The sequence below is a fragment of the Lacerta agilis genome, chromosome 9, assembly GCF_009819535.1.
Source record: "Lacerta agilis isolate rLacAgi1 chromosome 9, rLacAgi1.pri, whole genome shotgun sequence".
NCBI lineage: Eukaryota > Metazoa > Chordata > Lepidosauria > Squamata > Lacertidae > Lacerta > Lacerta agilis.
In genome coordinates, this window is record NC_046320.1 from 48,464,547 (window position 1) to 48,488,045 (window position 23,499).

Below are 23,499 nucleotides of genomic sequence, written 5' to 3' on the forward strand. Positions count from 1 at the left end.
AGGGAGGCACTGTTAATAGCTGCACACACCATCCACCACAGCAGATGGGCGAGACACCTGTCTTGCTGGTAGTAATGAGCTGATAGATACCTTAAACTGTCAACAAAACAATAGCATTATAAATGCATAAAGGGGGAGGGGGAAGAGAGATCGACCATAAATTTGCACTCCGTATTTCCATCCCTGTACTCATATCAGTATTTAAAGATAGGAAGATTGTTGCTTTTACTGTGCATGAAACACAACCAAAGAAAGCACTGGACATGTTGCACTACCTAAGTATTTCTACATTTTATTGGAGAAGTCTTGGTGGCAACAGCAAGGGCAGTTAAGGCTACTACATACTGTTAGAGCAAATGGCTGACAATATCCTTCACTAGGCGGATCACTAATTAATAGTCAGTAACAGTCAGCTGATGTCTCTTCAAGGGGAGCAAGTGATGAGGGGAATAGTTGGGAACACTTCTGTGGTTTTGAGAGAAAATAAATATCCACCAGAGTTTTGGAAGGTAATTACTCCACTCCCAATAAAGAGAGAAGTCTGGTGGGTGGGTATATGTGCAGACCCTCCAAAGCCAAAAGGCCCTATGGCCATTGGTGAGAGAGAACTGGACTGGAGATGAAAAACTGATTGAGGTGAAGTAGTTATTTGGTCATGTTGATTGAGTGTCCAGAAGTCTGTATACAAACTCGATAAGAGGTGTGAGTTTGCCTTTGCCGCGTAATTTCATTTATATTAGGTCTAATTTGAGACAAGCAAACTTTCATCTCCTTATCAACAAAGTGAAGCCTTTCTCTTTTCTGATCTTTCATATCTGTCAGAGTTGAAAATCCCTATTCACAACAATATGTTGTGGAGAACTGTAAAAGAGCCAATGCTCTGGCATTCTGTTCCAATGGAAATTCTGAATCATAACTAGGATTGTCCTCAGTATCACTTGATACTCTTGCTCTCATTTTGAAGAAGAGTTTGGATTTGATATCCTGCTTTATCACTACCCGAAGGAGTCTCAAAGCGGCTAACGTTCTCCTTTCCCTTCCTCCCCCACAACAAACACTCTGTGAGGTGAGTGGGGCTGAGAGACTTCAGAGAAGTGTGACTAGCCCAAGGTCACCCAGCAGCTGCATGTGGAGGAGCGGGGACGCAAACCCAGTTCACCAGATTACAGGTCCACCACTCTTAACCACTACACCACACTGGCTCTTTTAAAAAGATATTGATCCATATTCTGCAAATAAAAGAAATATTTTGATAATACACTACACTACACTACACTACACTACACTGAAATGTTCAAATGGTTCTTTGGTTGTCCTTGAATCTTGACATCCTCTCCTGCCACACCAATGTGATGGACCACACAAACCCTTTGAGAACTACTGAGGTAAACACTTGAAATTGTTCACATTAACCAACAGGTCTTCCCATGCACTGAAACTCTGATTACCCATCAAAGAACCTAAGTTCTGTCCTCACTGAAAATACCCTATGTTTTCCAGTTGGTTACAGGTGAATGAAGCTTGTTGCAAGCCTGTTTAGTATTTTCCACATTATTTCAGCTTTAAATACAATATCCTGAATTATTCTTCCAATGCACCAGCATACTAATAGCAGAGCCTAACGTGTCGTCAATGTTCATCAATTTGTCCATAGATTTTCCCATTAGAAAATGACTGAGTTAGCAGTACTGCAGCAAAGTGCAAGGGAAATGATTAATCAAGTAGTTGAATGAATGTCAGGTTTAGGAACAACTCTCAAACAGTACATTTTCACCCCATACACTTTCCTCTGCAAACATTTTGAATCTAACATTTCTCTCCACTGTTAGAACAGGAAAACAAATGCTGCTCACAGAGGTATGTTTTTAAAGTTAATGTATTGTTAAACCACAGTAAATTATATGGTTCATTTGCTGTCTATTTACTTGTAAAATGATCCTGGTTTTTTATATTATATACTTATATATAAGCCTTCTTTCAGTTTCCAGCACTGTGGCGTATTTTGAAGCACAATGCATGGTATAAGGTGGGACTTTTAAAATGTGTTAAGCTCTTGGGAGGAGCACATCTCTCGGGGTTATGCTAAAATAAGAAGAGTTCATTGTGAGAATGCTCTCGATGCACACATTTTAGAGAATGTAAATAGCCGTCACAGAGGAGGGGGGTCCAAGCAGCAGAAGGATCACAGGGAGAGGATTAGACACATTCTTGGCAGAGAGGGCTATTGATGGTTGCTAGCCATGATGGCTGTGCTCTGCCTCCCTGGGCACTTGTGCTTATACCCTGCTTGCTGGTTTCCTGTTGAGTTGTGGGTGGACACAACAGACGACACAGCGATTTCCAAAACAGCTCTTATTTATTTGCAGGCTGGAACAGAACTGAGCTGGAGGCCTCAGCCACCAGCTTATATAGAGCTCAGTTACAATGTAACAGTAACAACATTCTGCAGCTAACCAATCCCTGAGTGTCAGTTTCTAATCCTTCATTTGCATAAGCTGACCTGAGTGAAATGGGCCAGTATCAGAGCCCGGTTGGCTGCCCGAGTCCCGTTGCGACTGCTGTGCTACCCCTGGTGTCGTTGGGCCTGAGGTCTCCGGCTCCGCTGCTGTTGGAAGGCCTGTCACGATCGGACTTGGTGGACACTCAGGCAAGGCGGTGGTCGGCGTCTCAAGGGAGTCAGGCAAAACCCCTGCAGTGGCTCGGTTTGGCCCCATGTCCGCAGTTTGTGAAGGGGGTGTAGATGGAGCCTCGCCTTCCAATGGTGTCGGTTCTAGCGCTGAGGCTGCCGTTGAGGGTACTGCGGTATCGTCCAAAGTTCCCACCCGGCGCCTCAGTTGGTCTATATGCCGGCGCCACAAACGCCCGTCCTCAAGTGCCACCTGATATGAGCGGGGCCCAGTGACTCCCACTATCGTGGCCGGCACCCAAGGAATGTCCCCCACGTAGTTTCTGGCAAAAACCTTATCCCCGGGAATAAAAGACCTTGGTGCGTTAGCACCGCCCGGGGGCTCGGCTACCCCGAAGTCTGGATGCAACCGGTCGAGCGGAGATCTGAGGCGACGGCCCATAAGCAGTTCAGCTGGACTCCGCCCTGTGGCTGCATGCGGGGTAATGTGTTGCACGAGCAAGTATTCCGTAACTCGCTCATGCCAGTCCTTCTGGTCCAGGCGTGCCAGTGCCTCTTTCGCTGAGCGCACCATTCGTTCTGCCTGTCCGTTGCTGGCCGGGTGGAATGGAGCTGTTAGGGCGTGGCGGATGCCTAGCCCCAAGAGGTACCTTTCAAAAGCGCCTGATGTGAACTGTGGCCCGTTGTCGGAGACGAGGACATCAGGACATCCATGCGTTGCGAATAGGCCCCGCAGCACCCGGACTATGGCTTCGGTAGTGGTGGAGGGCATCAGAGCCACCTCCAGCCATTTCGAATAAGCGTCCACCACTACCATAAAGGTCCGGCCGTGAAAGGGGCCAGCAAGGTCAATGTGCACCCTCGACCAGGGTGCCTTTGGCGTCTCCCAGGTGTTGCCCTTAGCTGCCGGTGGTGCAGGTCTCGATTCTTGACACGCTTGACAGGAGGCAACCCAGGAGGTGATGGCCTCGTCCATGTTAGGCCACCAGACGTAACACCGAGCCAACGCCTTCATTTTAACGATCCCTGGGTGGCCGATGTGCAGAGCCTCAAGGACGCGTTGGCGGAGTCTTTGGGGAACCACGACTCGGTCTCCCCACAGTAGGCAGCCGCGATGAGCCGAGAGTTCATGCTGTCTGGTCGCAAATGGCTGGAACTCAGATGTGAATGGCCCTTCTGGCCACCCCCTCCACACCCAGTTGAGCACACGTCTGATGGTGCGGTCCTGGGAAGATGCGGAGGCCACATCGGTAGCCGACACTGGTGCAGCTGGGAGGTCCTCGAGCAGGAGTACCGATGAAGCAGGAGCTGGATCTTCCACCAACGCCGGAAGGGGGCAACGACTGAGGGCATCAGCATGGCCCAGCGTCTTTCCCGGGCGATGAATGAGCCGATAGCTGTATGCTGCCAGAAAAACAGTCCATCGCAGCATGCGTGGCGAGAGGATCGGCGGAGTTGGTCTGTCCCCTGCAAGGAGGCCCAGGAGCGGCTTGTGGTCAGTGATGAGGTCAAAGGTTCTCCCGTACAGATATTCGTGGAACCTCTTCACTCCAGCCACAAGCGCCAGTGCCTCCTTGTCGAGCTGGCTGTAATTCCGTTCCGCCGGAGACAGCGTTCGAGAGAAATAAGCAAGTGGTGCTTCCCTCCCATCCGGGAACCGGTGACTGAGGACTGCACCGATGCCAAAGGGCGAGGCGTCACAGGCGAGGACCAGTGGTCTGGCTTCACTGTACTGTACCAGCACGCTGTCTGAGGAGAGGAGGGACTTGACCGCGTTGAAGGCCGCTGTCTCCCGATGACCCCAGGACCATGGCGCCTTCGTGCTGAGCAGGCGGTGGAGAGGCTCAGCTAGCGTTGCCTTGTGGGGCAGGAACATATTGTAGAAGTTCAGCAGCCCCAGGAACGCCTGCAACTCAGTCTTGTTCTTTGGAATCGGGGCCTCCTGGATGGCCCGAATTTTGGATGCCGTTGGGTGAAGGCCAGAGGCGTTGATGAGGTAGCCCAGGAACTCCACCTGCGGAACGGCAATCAGACACTTTTCCTTCTTCACCTTGAGCCCGGCCTCCTGGAACCTGGTTAGCACAGCGCGGAGGCGCTCGAACAGTTGCTGGTTTGAGTCTGCGGATACCAGTACATCATCGAAATATGGTACCACGCCTGGCAGTCCCTGCAGGAGGCGCTCCATGAGGCTTTGGAAGATGCCAGGAGCCACGCTCACCCCGAACTGTAGTCTGCGGCATCGGAACGCTCCTCGGTGGGTGACGATCGTCTGAGCTTCAGCGGTGGCGTCGTCAACAGGCAGTTGTTGATAGGCTTGGGCAAGGTCCAGCTTAGCAAAGACCTTGCCTTCGCCCAAAGAATGCAGCAGGTGTTGGACGACGGGAACTGGATACGCGTGCTGCTGAAGCGCCTTGTTGATCGTGCACTTGTAGTCTGCGCATATCCTCACCGACCCATCCGGCTTGACAGGTGTGACGATAGGCGTTTCCCACTTGGCATGGTCGACCGGCTCCAAAACCCCTTGCGCGATTAATTTGTCCAGTTGTTCGTCCACCTTAGCCTTGAGGGCGAACGGAACCCGGCGTGGCTTTAGCTTGATTGGAGCTACTTGTGGATCAAGGCTAAAGGAGATGGGTGTGCCTGTGTATTGGCCCAAGGTGCCATCGAAAACCTCGGCAAATTCTTTAGTTAACTTTTCCACTTCCGCGTTGGAGATGCAGTTGATGCCTGTGACTTCCAGGCCGAGGGCGCCAAACCATTCGAGCCCTAGGAGGCTGGGCCGCGGATCTTCCACTACCACGAGTCGGAGTGGGCCCGAGAAATTTTTGAACTTGACCTGGAACTGGCCGACGCCCGTCACGGGAATGTCGTTCCCCTGGTAGTCCCTCAGGTGTACACGATTCCGGTCAAGCTGCCTCTTCGAAAGCTTGGGCACAAGTCTTTTGATAGTGCTCCAGGACACAACGGACAGGGCAGACCCAGTGTCGATCTCCATGTCACACGGAGCTCCTTCGATGAGCACCGTGATGTGTAATTTGCGTCGCGTAGGCGAGTCGGTTTGTCCAATCGTGGTTCCTGATGAGCAGCAACAGTTGGTGAGAGCGAAACAGTTACTGTTCGCGGACCGGGTTGACGACTTGGACTCGCGAGATGGTGAAGAGGCTGTGTTTGATGGCGTAGATCGGCAGACCTTGGCGATGTGACCCTTTCTGGAGCACTGCCGGCAGATGGCGTCTCTGAATCGGCATTTGACGCGGGGATGGTTGCCTCCACAGCCGGCGCATTCTGATTGGCCCTTGGACTTCTGTTTGAACTTCCCGCGTTCCCGCTTCGTCTGGTGCACGTCATCGTCTTCGCTGGTTGATGCCTCGTCGCTGCTAGCCTCTTCATGGTGTACAGCGATTGGCTTTTTTGTAGGACGTGGGCTGCTGGCCTTGCGGATCTCCTGGGCGGAGAGTTCAGCCGCTTCTGAGGCCGCAGCCTCCTCGATGGCCTTCTGCAGCGTGAGGTCTGGCTTGGCAAGGAGGCGCCGTTGCAGACGGTTGTCCCAGACCCCGCAGACGATCCGATCCATCATGGCATCGTCTAAGTCTCGGAACTCGCAGGTTAATGCGGCCTTTCGGAGAGCGGCGACGTAGTCGTTGATCGACTCCCCCTCTGCCTGGTTCCGGTGGTAAAAGGCGTGGCGGGCCGCAATTTTGGACGGCTTGGGCGCGTAGTGGCCGCGTAGCTTTTCTTGTAGCGCGTCCCACGGTGCTCTGTGAACTGCGAGTGGAGCGATTAAGACTCTGGCCGTCTCAAACACTTCGGGCCCGCAGAGGCTGAGAAAAAGGCCTCGCTTCCGCTCCTCTGATACCTCTGTTAGCTCGTTTGCTTGAAGGTAGCATTCGAACCGAGCGAGATATGAGTCCCATGATTCAGAGGCCGGGGCAAACGGCGGTAGAGGCACTAGTGTAGCCATGACTCCGATGCCGACGGGGTGGGCGATGGATGGAACACAGTGCTCTAGCCAGAACGGGCAGCTCTGAGTTGGTTCTGTTCAGTGATTTCGCTCAGCGTTTCAGCTCAGTGATTCAGCTCAGTGATTCAGCTCAGTGATTTGCCCTTGCGCTGACTGGCTGTGTGCTGTCTGTGTTCTGATGTCCATGATCCCATCCTCGTCGCCAGTGTTGAGTTGTGGGTGGACACAACAGACGACACAGCGATTTCCAAAACAGCTCTTATTTATTTGCAGGCTGGAACAGAACTGAGCTGGAGGCCTCAGCCACCAGCTTATATAGAGCTCAGTTACAATGTAACAGTAACAACATTCTGCAGCTAACCAATCCCTGAGTGTCAGTTTCTAATCCTTCATTTGCATAAGCTGACCTGAGTGAAAACCGCAGCAGAATAAACTATATACACACACCCCTGGTGGCCAAGGTGAGAACTTCGATACATAACATTTCCCACAGTCATCTGGTTGGCCATTGCGAGATCAGAATGCTGAACTAGATTGGCCATTGGCCTAATCCAGTAGGCTCTTTGGTTCTTCTGAAAGAGAGGACTGTATTTAGAATGCAGGACAGAACTCACCAAAGGGAATAGGAATGCCACTAGACAGCTAGGCATAATCTTCCGTACATGTGGAGTGTCATCGTTGTCTAGTTATCTCCCATGCAGTCATAGTATCTTTTTGTAGGTAGGGTTGAGGAAGGAATTTATTTAGTGGCCCAGTTCAATGCTCTCAAACTTATTTGTGGATCAGAACACTACTTGTAGCTGGATTACACACTTCTCATTTTGCAATGTATTTTCAATGCACAAAAGAGTGCTTATTATTTTATGTAAGAGATATGTAGAAAAAAATGGATTTTCCTGGTGAACGTCTTGAAAAGGGTGTGTTTTACATGGAATATGTGCACAAAATGAAAACAACAGGATGCAACAGCACAACATGGAATGGAACAGTATGGACCTATGATTGAGTACAAGGAACAACAGAGTGGGATGAAACCAGCCTCTCAGCCCATCTCTATTTGTAGACTTGCTTTGAGGCAGTTGTAGATTAACAGGTTATAAAGCTACGCTGAAAGGACCTGGTTTATAGCAAGAGCTCTCCAGATCCAAGAGTGCATATTCTTATGCATTCTCCAATTATATTTTTGTTTCAATAACATGCTTGTTTTTAATTGGTCTCCTCATCTTTAAGAACAAAGCAAAGTAACTCTGGGATAAAAATAGCAAATATATTTTGAAACTGAGGCCTCATCAAATCAAAATGCCACAGACTTTAAAGAAAAACCATGGCACAAGAGACTGAAGTGAGGATTGAACCATTATTTCTCTAGCTACACTTCCCAACCATTTCTAAAGCCACAGTGACGGCTGCTCTCAGTTTCAAATCTCTCTTGGTGTTTTCTTCTAAGCTGCTTCCCACCAAACACCTACTCAGAGAACACTTTTGATGCCTGCCACCATTTATACAGATGACTCAGGGTTCCTGGATTTTTCTGCTAAGATTACATTTCTTTCTACAAGCTAGGTTCTTAAAATAAGGGGTGAACTGCACATTGATTTTGCCTGCCTCCTTCTCTTCATGGGCAGTAACAAATAGTCAACTCCTAATTTTGTTATGAACTGAAGGTTCATAAAACTCACGATTATATTGCTCTGAAAATTCACTGTAGGCCTGAGGCACTAACAGGAGAGTGTATTAGATTAGGCTTCCCTTTTGTAACTGTTCGTTTGTATTATTGCTATTGGTCACAGAGTTTTTAAGCCATCAGGCACACAAAATTCATTTTTAATTGCTTTTGTTTTGCTTTTCTGTTGTTGTTTTTTGCCCCCTTGGTGTGATGTGAATCAATTCTGCTATCATAAAGTTGGCAATCAAAGTGGGAATATCCATTATTTTAGTTTACAAAGAATCATTATTCTTCCAAGACTATGAAGCTCTGTTGCTAGTAAAACAGCTTTGATTTAGAAAAGGTAAATAGTAATAAATCTTTTATATTTACACAGGTGACAGAGTATTAAAAGTAGCATTTTTGCAGTCCTAGCGGGATTATGTGGATAGAAATCTGAGCAGGATGAAACTGGTTATTTGATTTCTTGATGTTGTTATTTATATTATATTTCCATTGTTTGTGTCAGATTTTTTTTGTTTTTGTTTTTTGTTTTTGTTAATAGTAGTCTCAGCACAGAGATACCCATTTTCAAGTGAGTGCTATGCATAATGTATGTACGGATAGGTCACTTAGATGAAATTTAGGTTCACAGGTCTCAACCTTCACAAATAAGGCTGTGTAGAAGGAGCGTTACATGAGCTTTGCATGAAGAAGGTTCCATGTTCAATCTCCAACAACTCCTGCTGGCTGAAAGAGGAGTCGGTCTGAAACACTGGACAAACAATTCCAGTCAGAGTAGATAATATTGAGCTAGATGGACCAAAGGTCTGTCTCACTATAAGGCAGCTTCCCTTTTTGGGGCTCAGATTGTGTAGAAATAAATGTGTGAGTGAGGCAAGGATCACATCTTCTGGCCCTACTTCACCCAACATTAGCTGATTAGAAGATACATGCCTGTGCATGTACACACCAACACATACATGCTCTGATGATGCAATTTTTACATGCCACACCAGAGCATACACGTGTTGGAGTATATGCAAGCTAAGCCCTTGTCACATCTTCCAAACAACGTGTGAAGGTGGAGAAGAGGGTAAAAGGTACAATTCTGCCCTCTCACTCTAAGCATCCATTTCAGCAGTCTGCTTAAATGGGCTATCAGCTCTGAACCAGGACTAACAGAATGCACGCTGGTTAAGTCCCAAATTGCATTCTGAATCCACCTCGAAGATTTGGTAGGAAAGAGGAAGCAAACTCAATTTTTAGTGACGTAATTGCTACAGCTTAAGATAAAAATAAAATAAAACTACAAAAATTACCCATATATACTCTGGAAGAGAATCTTGAATATGGGATTAAGCCATACTAAGCTCTTCCCCAATTTCCTGCTATAAGGAGATCTTTTCCAGTTGGGGCATGTCAAATGGGAGATATCTGCTTCAATCAGAAACTAATTTGGGCTAGCATTTCAGCTCCGTTTAGCAGAGAGATGAGATAGCATAGGCATTTTGTAATAGGTCCCAAGACAGGATGTGACAGTTGCTCTTGGCGAAATTGATAAAATAAAAAAAAAATCATTACTGATTAGTATTACTGAATGGCATGAATTATTATCACTAAGGTGTAATATTAATTATTTTAAGTCAAGCTGACAGAATGCTGTGTACTGGCTAACAAACTGATCCATCAGTATTGGTGTAGTGGTAAGTTCTGAAATGCAGGAGCTTCTTATAACAGCCTCCATAGCCAGACTCCCAAGAAAATTCCAAAGATACAGAATGTGAATGTGTTCATTCATTTTAAAAATTGTATTTGTATACACCTACACAACAAACAGCAGTAATGCACAGCTTCATACTCAATTCATTAGGACCTTTCAGAGGTGCTTAAAAGTATTTGATCTTTGTGAATTCTAGTAAGAATGGACTGTGAAGAAGTGCTTAGCTACCTGTAAGCAAGGCCAGTCACAGTACTGCAACTTTCTGCTGCCACCAACTCTCAGTTTCCTCTAGCTCATGAGAACAAGGAACTCCACGGAATGTGAGTTAATTTTCCACTTGGAAGAGGGAAATGACCAACTAAATTCCCAGTCACTCCCTACTAAGGAAATTCAGCCTGTTTCCCCTGCTTTTTCTCCCCTTGATTGAAGCATGAAAAAACATGAAAAAACAATCTGGCATGCAGGGAGGAAATCCTTGGACTGTCCAGAATCTGTACAGTCAAATCCCAGGTTCCAGTATGAAGACGTTTTGTTAAGATTAGGGAGAAGTCAGACAGAACTGAAAAGGGCAATTGCCATCCTGAGATATGCTTGAGATGTATAAAAGATTCATTAGAAATTGGGACAGAAGCACTAGCATTATAACCAGTAAATCTTAACACAATAGATTCTATGTGTGAATGCAGCCCTTCTGTGAAACCTACCACTTTTGACATTGCCTAGTGTGAGGTTTGGAGCCTCAAAACGTTCAGACCCAATTTCCAACTGACTAGCCAATGCACTTTTTTATTAGTTTTTATACATTTGTATTATTAATTGCTTTAATTATTTTTATTACTGGTATGTCTTTTGGACTTTTATATTGTAACTTTGTGTTGTGGATTGGCCTGAGACCTATGGGTATAGGGCGGTATACAAATCTAATTAGTGATGATGATGATTATGATGATGATAACTTTACTGAAAGTACCCATTGCATATTAGATACCTTCTCTATTTTATTTATGGTACCTGCTAAAGACATTCCTCTTTCCACATGCTTTCTAAGATACACATCATGGTTGGTATCTGTTTTAGATTTGAATTGATTTTATAGATGTGCTGTTGATGTTTTAAACTGTTTTTATATTTTTAATTGTGGGTTGTTGTTTTAAAAAAAAGTTTTTATAGTTGAAATTGTTTTAACTTTTTAAAAAAACAAACAAACTATGTGACTGTGTTTACATATGTGATTCGTAAATGAACTGAATGACTAATATGTTATACTTACATATAGTTGTTGTTCTTCTCTTTGCAGCTCTGAAGGACTACATTTCCTTTTAAAGAAAAGGAAAAAGTAGGCTATTCTTGTCCTTGGCTTCTTGCCTGGGACTTTGGTTTTGAAAAATGATTAAAATAAAATTGTTTCTCTGTGGATATATTTTGGGAAAATGATACACTTTATCTTGCCTTGTCTTCTCATGTCGTTATATAACATTGCTACTTGTAAATGTTCTTCTCTTTTTTTGGGGGGGGGGAGAAAAAAACCACAGAAACTCTCTCTCTCTGTGTGTGTGTGTGTGTGTGTGTGTGTGTGTGTGTGTTGGAATGGAGGAGGCTACTGCTTTTTGGCCTGAGTAAAAACAAAAGGAATTTCTAAATATTCTTGGGTGGTGATTATTCTAATATATTCATCTAATCCCAGTCACATTTTCAAGGTGTTTGCATCTTATTAGTAATTCCCTCACTTCTCCCTTGCATCTCAAAGTGCCTTTCATGATAAGTTACATGAACATCTCATAACTTTGCCCAGCTTGTTTATTCCACCCCACCTTCCTTAATGAATGGTGTTGATCAAAGAATGGGCACCGAGACAGGAGGGATAAGGAAACAAGTAGAAAGAAACAGAAACGGGAACATTTCAAGAGCCACTGTGTCATACTGGTTAGTTACAATGTTGGACTATGCCATGGCAGACCAAGTCTCAAATCCCTGCTCAGCCATGAAGCTGAGTGACCTTGAGCCCTTCAAAGTCTCTCAGCTTAACCTACTCCACAAGGTTGATTGGGGAAAAGAATGAATGAACCAGATATGCTACCTTGAGCTCCTTCGAGAAAAGGTGGAACATGTTTTTTTAATAAAATAAAATAAACAAACAAATAAATTTAGTGTCTAATATCTGTGTGATGTATGACTTTGATACAGTCAACCACTTCAATTTTGCTTTTTTGTGTGTGTCATATCTGTGACAAATTGTGTGTGCATTAAAGACATAGAGCAGTGGGAAATTCCAAAGATATCAATGCCATTTGTGGGAACAAGAGAAAATTCTGAACTCTGGAGAAATTTGGGTGAATCTAGGTCAGATTAGTATCGCTTCAGATTTTATCTTAAAGCAAACACAAATATATCATATTGGGGGGAATATGAGGGATTTTGATGGAATTCTATAGTCACCACCACCTTTTTATCCTTGTAACAACCCTGTGAGGTAGAAAGACAGTAACAGACAGTGGACTTCATGTCTGGGTGGGGATTTCAGTCCAGCACTCTGAGAGGGTGAGGAACCTATGGACCTGCAGATACTGATGACCTACAACCATGTTGGCCAAGGCTCATGCAGGTAGGGAGCCCCACAACATATGCAGGGCCATGGGTTCCCAATCTTTACTCTAACCACTCCACCGTATTCCACACATTATTCAACTACATGTAAGAACAACGCTAGCCTTTGCATATTTACTCTTTGATTTCAATAGAACTTATTCCTTGGTAGGTTTGCTTAGGATTGCAGCTTAAGGTAACAAGAATGGTAGATACGGCTCCAGGGAAGCAGACAAGAACAATTACTTTAATTAATAAATAAAGCAAGAGAACAAATCTAAGCTTCAAATGGGCCTCACAACTGAAGACCCAGTTCAGGAAGTCAAAAGCATTTCTCTTTCCTTGGTCAGCTAACTTGAATGCTGAAAGGAATTGTGCTGGATCAGGGTGCTGAGCTATTGCTCGGGAAAGCACTCTAGGGGTTAAATACATATAACAGGAACCTTCTGATTAGATGTGGGAAAATGAAATCCCTGTGCAGAGCTTGATAATTTTAATTATGAGGAGCTAGATTCAAAGGCCATAAGTAGCTTCTGGATTATTTCCTGCTGTTCTTGTTGTCGCAGTAGCCAGGGGATTGTGGAAATGTTGCTATTTTTCAATTCTGCTAATTTATTTGTAATTAAATTAACTGCTTCAAGCTGGTTGCCTCCTCCGACGCAGAATGCACAAAGTGAGATAAATATGCAAACAGATCACTACGGAAACCTGCCACGGCAGGGGAACAGTGCATCGGTGTATAATGGAGCCCTCATTATAATAATGTCAGTTGAGAGCACGTGCAGAAGAGTGGTTAGGATTCCAAGCTATGAGCTGGAAGCCCCTGGGTCAGGTTTTAGCTTTGCAGTGAGCTCACAAGGAAAAGCCCTAAGCATGTCACTATGTTTCAGTAATCCATCTTCAGTGTGAGGATAATAATATAGAACCACCTACAGGGTAGATGTAAGGTTTACTGAAATAATGTTATACCTTAGATCTGAATAAATGAGCATGGAAGTCTCTTCCTTAAAAAATACCCAGAGCAATGATAGTGAATATGAATACTATCTCAGTTTCTTCAATGTGGAACCAGAGTTCTAGTGTGCACATGTAGCCCCAAACACACAGAGATCCTGCCCCTATCCCCACCCCCAGCCGTTCTTTTCTTCAAAATAAGGAATGCCGTGTGAATGGAACTCTGTCCCCACAAGATCCCTGGCTTTGTAAATCACTTTTAGCAACTGGATCATTTCCAGTCACAGTACACAATGAGAATCCTCAATGTATGTGGACCTCTGTGTTTGCTTCAGAGAACTTGCAGAGCTTTGGCATATACTAAGAGTGTTCAGTTCTCAATTTAGATAAGAGGCTGGGAAACAAAGATTTGACCATATGTTTAAATTTTCAAGGAGTATTGACTCTACTCATACAAAGTTTGGACTTTGCATTCAACCCATGCTGTTCTTCAAAGAATGTAAACCCCATGCATTGATGACACTTGATCAGGACAGGCCATTTTACATTCTGGTGATTCATTTGAAAAACATTTTTCTTTTTTTAATCTGAAAAGCAATTGACTGCTGCCTTTTATGGCAGGAAAAGGGTGAAAGAATTTACTATGCAGCTGATTTTATTTTCTCTTACTAATTCATTGGAACATGTACTGTATTGAAGAGAAGCAACCTCAAGTCCAAGTAGATTTCATTACTCGTCCCCAACACAAAAATAAGTTATAGCTTCTGACCTTTGATGCCTTGAAGTATCTTCTCTTCCTTCCTTCCATCAAATCATGGGTAGAAAGTGCCAGTGAGCCTTCCTCTAGCTCTTTAACATTCTTTAAAATAAAATAAAAACACCCTGGGCTTATATGACTGCACTCTACTTCCAGTGATCAGACATATGGGCATGAATCTACCATGATATCCACTTGGCCAGTAGATGCCAGAGATGTCATTACAGCTGCTAATAAGGAAGAAGCTCTCCTTTTGTGCTTATGGTGAGAAAGCAAACTTGATATCTAGAAGTGAAATGCAAGCAACTCTATAGGACTGGGGCTGATGGAGATAGATTAAAAAATTTCACACCACCTCCCTGGAGTAATTTTTTGTTTTGTTTTAATTTTTGTAATAATTGTATTTGTGACGCTGTACAAGTACCCTGGACTCCTTTGGGAGGAAGGGTGGGCTAGAAATTGTTGTTGTTTAGTTGTTTAGTCATGTCCGATTCTTCATGACCCCATGGACCAGAGCATGCCAGGCACTCCTGTCTTCCAAGAACAAACAAACAAACACAACACAACAACACAACACAACACAACACAACACAACACATACCATACAATCAAATGAAATGAAATGTACAAGATGAATAAATCAATGTCACTGGTGTCTTCAGCTGGTCCTAATGCCAGAAATACCAGCTGTTACCATGGTGTATAATTCTTGGAATTAAGTTCTCTCAGTCAAAAAGCATATTGTGAGTTTTCAAATGCTTTTTGAGAAGTCATCTTTGAGATCTCCTTTGTGCTGTCACCAGTGTGCAAAGCTTTGTGTCTTACCTGGAAGAGCACATGAGTTTATTTTTTGCAACCTTTCAGGACTTGGTGATGGTTATATTGGAAGCAGTCAATGCCTAGTTGGGAAAAAAAACCCAGCAGGATTCCATCTGCATTCAAGCAACATATCATTGTTGGACCACATTCTCATCTGTGTAAATCAACATGGCTCTGTTGACTTCAATGGATCTATGCCCATCGCAACAAGCTGAAGATCTAGCCCAGTTTGTTCCCTTGGCACAACATGTTTGCTATACTATTTAGATAGAATGAAATATTCTGTTTTGCGCAGCCAAACTAAATCCAGAAGCTATGGCATGAGTTATGACATAATGAGTCATAAAGTGGTGGAGAGAATGAGCAAAGCAAAGGGATGTGCCATCTGTTCTGCAAAATGAATTGGCTACGGAGTACACTACTATGTTTTCTTTTCCCAGTGGAGTACCTAGAGCACCTGCACCTGAAACTCAGTAATCTATCTGTTTCATTCTGTTCTTCATATATATGTATCTTTTTCTCAGCCAACCATAATTCAGGAAGCTAAGTTGGATATGATATCCAATAGGTGCTTAGTGAAGCCAGAGACATCCTTACTGAGTACGAATTGTCTAAGATTGCTAGGCTTTCCTTTTTTCAGAAATCATTTCTGACTGGCAACATAATGAAACTCAGGTTGAATTCGTTTTTATTGCCCCACTGATTATGGTGCAGGGGTAAGTGATATATGGCAAACTGTCTGCATCCGGTCAGAGTAACCCATCCCTTCTTCTGGAAGACCAAATAGATGGTACTATGCAAGCCAATGGGCTAGATGGAGACCCATGTTGTGATAGAACACTGATATTGCCCAGCCTTTTTAATTTTAAGGCTGAACCACATATCCAGGACAGCACATATTGACAGCTTGGCTTTTTCGTTTCGTTAAAAAAAAACAAAAAAAAACATCATTTATACACCACCCTTGAAAATTTCCAGGTGGTTTAAAACAATTGCCATAAGAACAATGCAATATAACTAGAAGCATACAAAATCTGCAGCACCAAACTATATGTTAACAGCTCTCCTGGGATTGTACCATTTCAGAGCACAGGTGAGGAGATCACACATTTGGGAATCCATTCTTGGCAGTGTAAAAACAAAAACACACACTCACTTTCCCACATATAGAGAGCTAGCATGCCGTCAAGAAGGCTAGCTCTTTTCCATTACATGCTAAGTATTTTATTATATAGGGTAGCACGCAGATATAAAGTATACCACATTCCAAAGTCGTGTAGATGTGATTTGCCAAAGAGTTGTACCAGTCATTTCCCCCAAAAAAACTGCAGTCTGGATATTTTTCAAAAGTAAAACACAGTGCCAATCTAGAAGATTCGTTTATTGAATGAATGACATGGTTGTTTTGGGGCTCAAAGGGTATAACAAGAGGGTATCTTACATTAAGTACTTCTTGTGACTCTTAAACATTTTGCACCCAATCAACATAAATCAACTTTATAGAATTAGGCATTTTTATCATTCTTTCTGTTTTTAGTAAACATATTATCTGTTTTATATCCCCTAATTAGTAAGGATTTGTATTTTGTATTGTTCCAGTAATCATGTCCTATAACATCTCCTGAAGCAAATGTTTGTTATATGCATGTGTATATCTATCTATCTATCTATCTATCTATCTATCTATCTATCTATCTATCTCAATGGAGCAGTTCACACCAGAAGATGGCACCAAAAAACATCACTTCAAAATGTCCTGTTGTAGTCTGGCAAAGGTTTAAAATTATATCGTTCTTAGGTGATGATAGACCAACTGAATCCTATGATGTGAGCAACAGGGGGTTGTGTGGAATCTCCCACCACTATTTTCAAGAGCGCACCCATTTGTTTGCCACCCTGGACTCCTTTGGAAGGAAGGATATTTTTACAGTAAATGTGGAAAAATAGATGTACATATGAAACTGTACCAAAGCAATACATTTTGGCCCATCTGGAACTGAAAGAACAGAGTGGTTGTCAAGCATCTGATAGATGGTCAACCTTAGGTGGTTGCTGGACTGCATTTAGCAAGGTAGGTCACTATTTCTACCTTAGGCTGAGCAGCCAATTCCATCTCACTTTGTTGTTAATGGCACTCAACCATAGCTTCATTATGTGCCAGACATGTAGGATGTTGACGTGTTTCAATATGGGTTTTGGTTTATTGATTTAAATTATTTTTAATGCTTTAAATAGCTGTTTTCAGCTTATTTTACTGATAATTTTATTGTTTTGTTTCTTTTTGCCATGAGAATCCATTCAAGCAGTTCCCCAGTAGGGATACTGAATAAAAGACTGGACCAAGAAATAGAAAGCAAAGCAGTCAGTAGGCACGCTACTACTTTATTTTCTACTGTGCAGTAGGACAGCTCCCACAGAGCAAGTTTGAAAAGAACTGCCCTGGGCAAAGGGTCTTCACAACTTCTATCCATCTTTATCACTAACAAATCGAAATAAGGCACATACACACATTGGTTCTCTTTGTATTTGTCATGTGGCACAAAGTCCAAGCTAGCAACCTTTGTTCAACTTCAAGGTGTGCCTCCAACCAAGCAGTTTATAAAAGCAGCTTATAAATTGTGTGAAATAAAATAATAATAAACATTTGAAGGGCACCAGATTAGCAAAGGCAGCTTTATAAAGGGACAGACCCAGCTGTGGAGGAGCAAGATGCATTTGCTACCTCTCTAATGGCCTCTGGCTTCCTTTTTTAAAAAAGATTTTTGGTTAAATGTTTTAAGTTGGATCGAAACTCTTTTTACATGTTTTATTGAATGGTCTTTGACTATTGTATTAATCTTTCTTACTTCAACATTTCTGAAGTTTTTTAGGATCCTCTTTTAACTTGTCGTTGTTAGCAGCTTTGAAGTCTTGTGGGGGACAGTAATATTTTGAATTTTAAAGAGGTTATCATCAACGGCGAGGTCAAGATTCAGCATGAAGGAATCTCATTAACTTCAATGAGGAAGTCAAATGCATCTTTAAATCTTTTCTACTGAATTTGATGGGATTTAAATGTGTTCAACTTTGCCTGTACCATACCCAAAACTAAAATCATAAAAATAATATATCTGTGTTGATTTTGCTGCAATACAATTTCACTTCACTGGGAAAGTTTACAATAAACTGACAATATATGTCATGTCACTGAAACTTTGCTCAGAGCAAGTATTCAGCTTAAACTGGGCTAGAGGAGATCGTGGTGGACATATGGACATCACTTTGCCAACACAAATCTGATAGAAAATTGCTTGTCAGAGGGAGATGACAATGATAGCAGCCAAAGGATTAAGCAGAGTCACCCATAAAAGGTAGAATTTATTAAAAGAGTGAGCTGATGCTTCCAGCTGGTTATCAAAACAGAAAATCCCCAGTCTTTCAAGGTTCCTGAACAGCATCACAATCAGTAGATTTAATTAAAGGCATCATACCAGAATTGGCCATGATCTTGTTCAGGATTAATGACAATAAGTCAAACTACTTCAAAGCTTCTGGCAATATCTGGCAAAATAAGTTAGGGCTGAAAGTCTTTAATAGGAGGTTGCTGAGATAAGTCCTTCAGTTTTTATTTAGCTTCATTATTTCCCATTCTTTTGAAAACTCTTCTTTCTAGGAGCAGATTTCTATGGGTACGCTGCTGTTCTTCCATCCAGGTGGTGATCTATAGTTTACTCTTCAAAGAGCTTCAGTTCCCAGTTAGGGTTGCCAGGTCTGCTTCCAAAAAATAGCAGACAAGCGGGGGGGGGGGGGGTTAAAATTAAATTATATATTTTCTTACAAACATTTTAACACGTATTAAAATACCATTTCATCATCAAGCTTTTGAATTAAAAAATGTCCACTATTTTGTGAAAAAATAGTGAACATAATGTGAAAAAGTGGACTGTCCACTCAAATAGTGGACACCTGGCATCCCTATATCCCAGCACCCTTAACAAAGTATAGCTCCCCGGATACCTTGGGGGGAGAGAAATGTATGGTATGTATGCACCCATGATGTAAAAGGAAATAAAGGACACTCACAAAACTCACCCACCTCAAATGTAAGGTTACTGATGGTGGGGACCCACAAGAATTTCTCAGAAATTTAATCTCTCTTTCAAGAATTCTCAAACACAGTTCTTTTCTCATTAACAGAGGGTGGTTGGGGAAAAAATGCCTAAAGGAATTTTGGCACAGCATTACTTTTCTACAATACCTCACTTCACACAAAAATGTGTGTGGGGTGTTTTATTTTTATTTTTTTAATAAAAAGTCTAATTGATTTACATTTTGTGCACTATCCATCAAATGTGCTCTTTCCTGTCAAGAAATAAACAGTTGCTGTTTTTCTGCCTTGTTACTCAAGTATGGGGAGAAGGAGGCAGCCTAATTTGCAAATGAGAAAAAGAAAAAATGATATTTGCAAGGATGTTTAGATACCTTATTGATAGCCAACTTCAAAACATTTAAAGTAAATAAGATAAAGGCTTTGTTGAAAAGTCACAAAACAAACCTGGCAAATATTTTTCATGGTTTCTTCTAAGGCACGTTTCTTTCACATAAAATGCATATAAATCTGAGGAGCAACATTTGAAGCTAGAATAAGGGAGCACTGGTTCTACTGTCAGTTTTTGGCACACTTGTTGATAGGCTGGAAACCATTGCTTAGTAATGGATCCAGGTTTTGGCAGGTCCTTGGGCCAGTCTCAAGCGCCAGTCTGAACCGGCATCTGCCTGCACCCCATCAGGGAGCACACTGACAAGAGCTCTCTTGATCTACTACAATAAATGCATAAACTCTCTGAGGGAGGGTCTATGAAGCCAAGCCCCCCCCAAAAGCCTTGAGGCAATACTGACAAGATACCCTTAGTGGTGCCCCTGAGACACTTCCTCTTCCCTTCTGTTGCTGCTGTCTATTCATTTTTCCTCTCTGGGCCCAATTTATACAACGACCCAGAGGGAAAGTATACAGCAAGTGAAATTCACTCCTTCCTCTACATATGATTTGCATGCTCCTAAAAAAGCAAATAAACAGGCTGTGGCAGTAAGGATCGGGGAGAACAGGGACAGAAGACTCCAAGGGTTGACAGTGCACCCCTGTAGGAGTGCGGGCCTTGGTGGGTGTCCCACAATGTCTACCCTGATGCCTGCTATCATGAGGGAGCTGGTAAGAAGTGGGAGAGCTAGGGTTTGTGGCATCCTGAACCATTTCTTGACTTGGTAGTGGTGTGTTGAGTTCTGGAATTGAGTAGAAAGGATATATGTGGCATTGTGTTTCTATCGCCATCTGTTCCCACCATCTGGAACCATTTTATTATGTTGTCTTCAGAAGACCTGCAAGAAAGGAGATGGTTTTGAAATCCTCACAGCTACCCGGTGAGGTTACCTCATGTGATGTCATCATGAGAGAAAGCAAAATGTGAAAAGTATGTGGTGAAATCCTACTGGAATCTGAGACTCAAGCAGAAATGTAAGCCTGTACAACACAAGTCCCACAAAACAGGTACAAAACCTATATGTACAATGAATATTATCCACCACAGTGCTAAATTTTGCCATTTTTTCTGCTTCTCACAAGCATAACAGTAACCACTCTATATAGTAACCCCCCAAAAAGAGTTAAATTAAATTGCCATCAATCAGATATATAAAACACTGGAAAGAGCAACTGATGTTTGTCCCCAGAACAATAATATAATCTGTTATCATATATTAGGGGAAGGAGGATGCTTCATAATGAAAATAACAATAAATAAATGATTCATTTTGTATTATCCATGTGTTGTCCTAATTAAATTTCCCCTCTATATCAGTGCACTTCCGTGACATAAAATTAGGTTGACCTTGTCCTTTCCTCCTTCGAAACAACAACAATGTGATTTGTAATTGCAGATGATGTTTTCACCTTCAGCAGCAGGTTTTCTATTTTTAATGAAGTTCAAGTTCTGAGCCCTGTTAAAAACAGCAGCTCCATTTTCTTCTTGGAAAGGCGAATTGGTTGAGATGCATTGCCTTGTCTAGAATCTTGTGCAGCCCAATCCTAAGTATGTTTAATAGGAAGGAAGCCTCAATGAGAGTTCAAAGGGACTAACTCTCCCAAGAAGGTGCACTCAGAATGGCAGCATTGGTGAAAATACTACAGCTGTACCTTCCTTGCTATAAGGAAGGCTTACATCTCTTCTAACTATCATCCTTCCAAGGACCTAGCCTCATCAATCAAAGAGTGCCCCTCCATCATTTTAACCTTTGTAGGATAGTTTTACAAGCCTTGATACAGCAGCAATCATTTCCAGGAAGAGTAGAGTCCTGTTAGTCTGTTATGGCAAAAAAAATCTAACAAATTTATTGAGATCAGTGTTCATGGTCTAGAGCCTACGTATACCAGTATTATGCTCAGATTTTTTAAAAAATAATAATAATAATATTTGCTACATTTACATCCTGCCTTTCCTGCAAGTTGTTCCTGTAACCCCCGTCAGCCCCAGGCAGCTTATGGGAGTTGTAATTCAATACATTTGGGGGTGGCAGGTTGGGACATGCTAACTTCCGCCATTGTTCAGCCATATTATCGTGGCATCTGTATAAATATTTGCCAGAGTGAAAAGAGGTGGTTGAAAGCATTCATATATAATTTACATTTTAAAACACGAGTCTTTGATTATTTTCCAATGGTGGGATTATTTTCATAACCAAGGTATTGTCTGTTCAAAATGCTCCCTTTCAAAGCAATGAGGCTAAAATAGACTTTGTTTACACTCACATCTCTTTAGGATACATGTGATGGCTTCTCATTATTTATTCCACCTTTAGCATTTGTTTCCCTTGTCAGTGCTACCGCGGAATTGGTAATGCAGCAATCTCAATAATTAATGCCTTGGTGACTTGATGAGGGTTTCAAATGTTGCCTCTCGCACAATGCCATAGCTTCACAGCAGAAACTGAACAGTTCACACTATTTCTTCCATCCCAGGCAACTTAAATTCACAGGCAAGCTGATGAAAGTCTATGATGCTCTTGAGAGTATTGCAGCGGTATCAGTGTCAGAAAATGTGAGCTCCAACCATTATAAACCCACAGACAGACATTTGACCTGGAACGTAACATACTTCCTCAAGCTAGAAGTGTGTCTGTGAGTCACTGTTTGGGGCTTACAAAAATAAAAAAGCAAGAAGGCTGACAAATATTTCCTGTTTCTGCTCCTCATGGGTGAGAAGCAGTTGTGATAGTTTCCAACATCTGTAACAGCTCCATGGGTCACACTCACTGCTTAGGCCTGAATAAGATGAAGACCTCCACTTTGTTGTAGTGGCAATAGCTCATTATACCCAATGATCCTATCTTCCTTCCATCCCCATTTAAATCTTTTGCCTGCTGGCCTTTCCTCTTGACTTATCTGAATGTGATCATTTTGAGTTCTGATCTTAACCCTCTAAGACTCACCCCAGAGCAGATACATCTTTGGACTGGTGGCCTGACTTCTGGTCCTCCTGAACCATTTTTCTGAACTTTGTGATACTGAAGAGGAGTTTTCCGGGAGGTAAGGCTGATACCTTTAATTGGACAAACTTCTGTGAATTGTAGAGACTATCCCCCCCCCCTCTTGGAATAGGGGCTCTACAGGTGAAGAGAGGTGAAGCAGAGCCTGAGGTTTAATTGGCAGAGGGGATTATGCAGTCATGTCAGATTGACAGATTCATTCGTAATAGGACTGGGCAGGTCTGGCAGCTAGTCTGATGCCAACCATGTGTATATTGTTCTAATTCAAACTGAACTCAAACAACCCCCCTCCCATTTTTGTGCCTGTGTAAAATAGTAAAACAACCTGAATGAAAACTGAAAGCATTTATCTGTTTCTTTTGTCAAAGTTCTGCATATGAATAGCTGTTCACAGTATGGTTAACTCTATCCTTAGGCAGAATTTAAGGTGGGACCCACTCCTGCTGTCCTGTTTGTCAACCAATGAACTGCAATGAGGCTGCAAACCCACACAGAGATTGGAGAACTCTTCCACCATGTAAGAAGCAACAATTGCAGATAATGTAATTCAGTCCTTGAATTAAATTACATATATTTGTTAAATTGAGGCGAGCACGAAATCCATCCTTTCTGTGAAATTTTCAGTCTCAGCCTGTTATTCTGCACTGCCCTTTCAATGCATAATATACAGTACTGCTGAGATTCTGACAGTTTAAATGAATTTAGTTAATGGATGCAGTGCTTTTCCCAGTGCTTACTCTAGAGTAGTGGATTAGATTCCATACTCTGAACAGCCACAGAACAAATTCTGCAAATTAGCAGTAAACCAAACTTTGTTGAAAAGTGCTCCTGATTATATTTCCTTGCAAAAGGGGTAAGCAGCATTTTCTGGCTTGAGGGTGATATTCAGTCTTCTCCAACCCTCTGGTGGCCA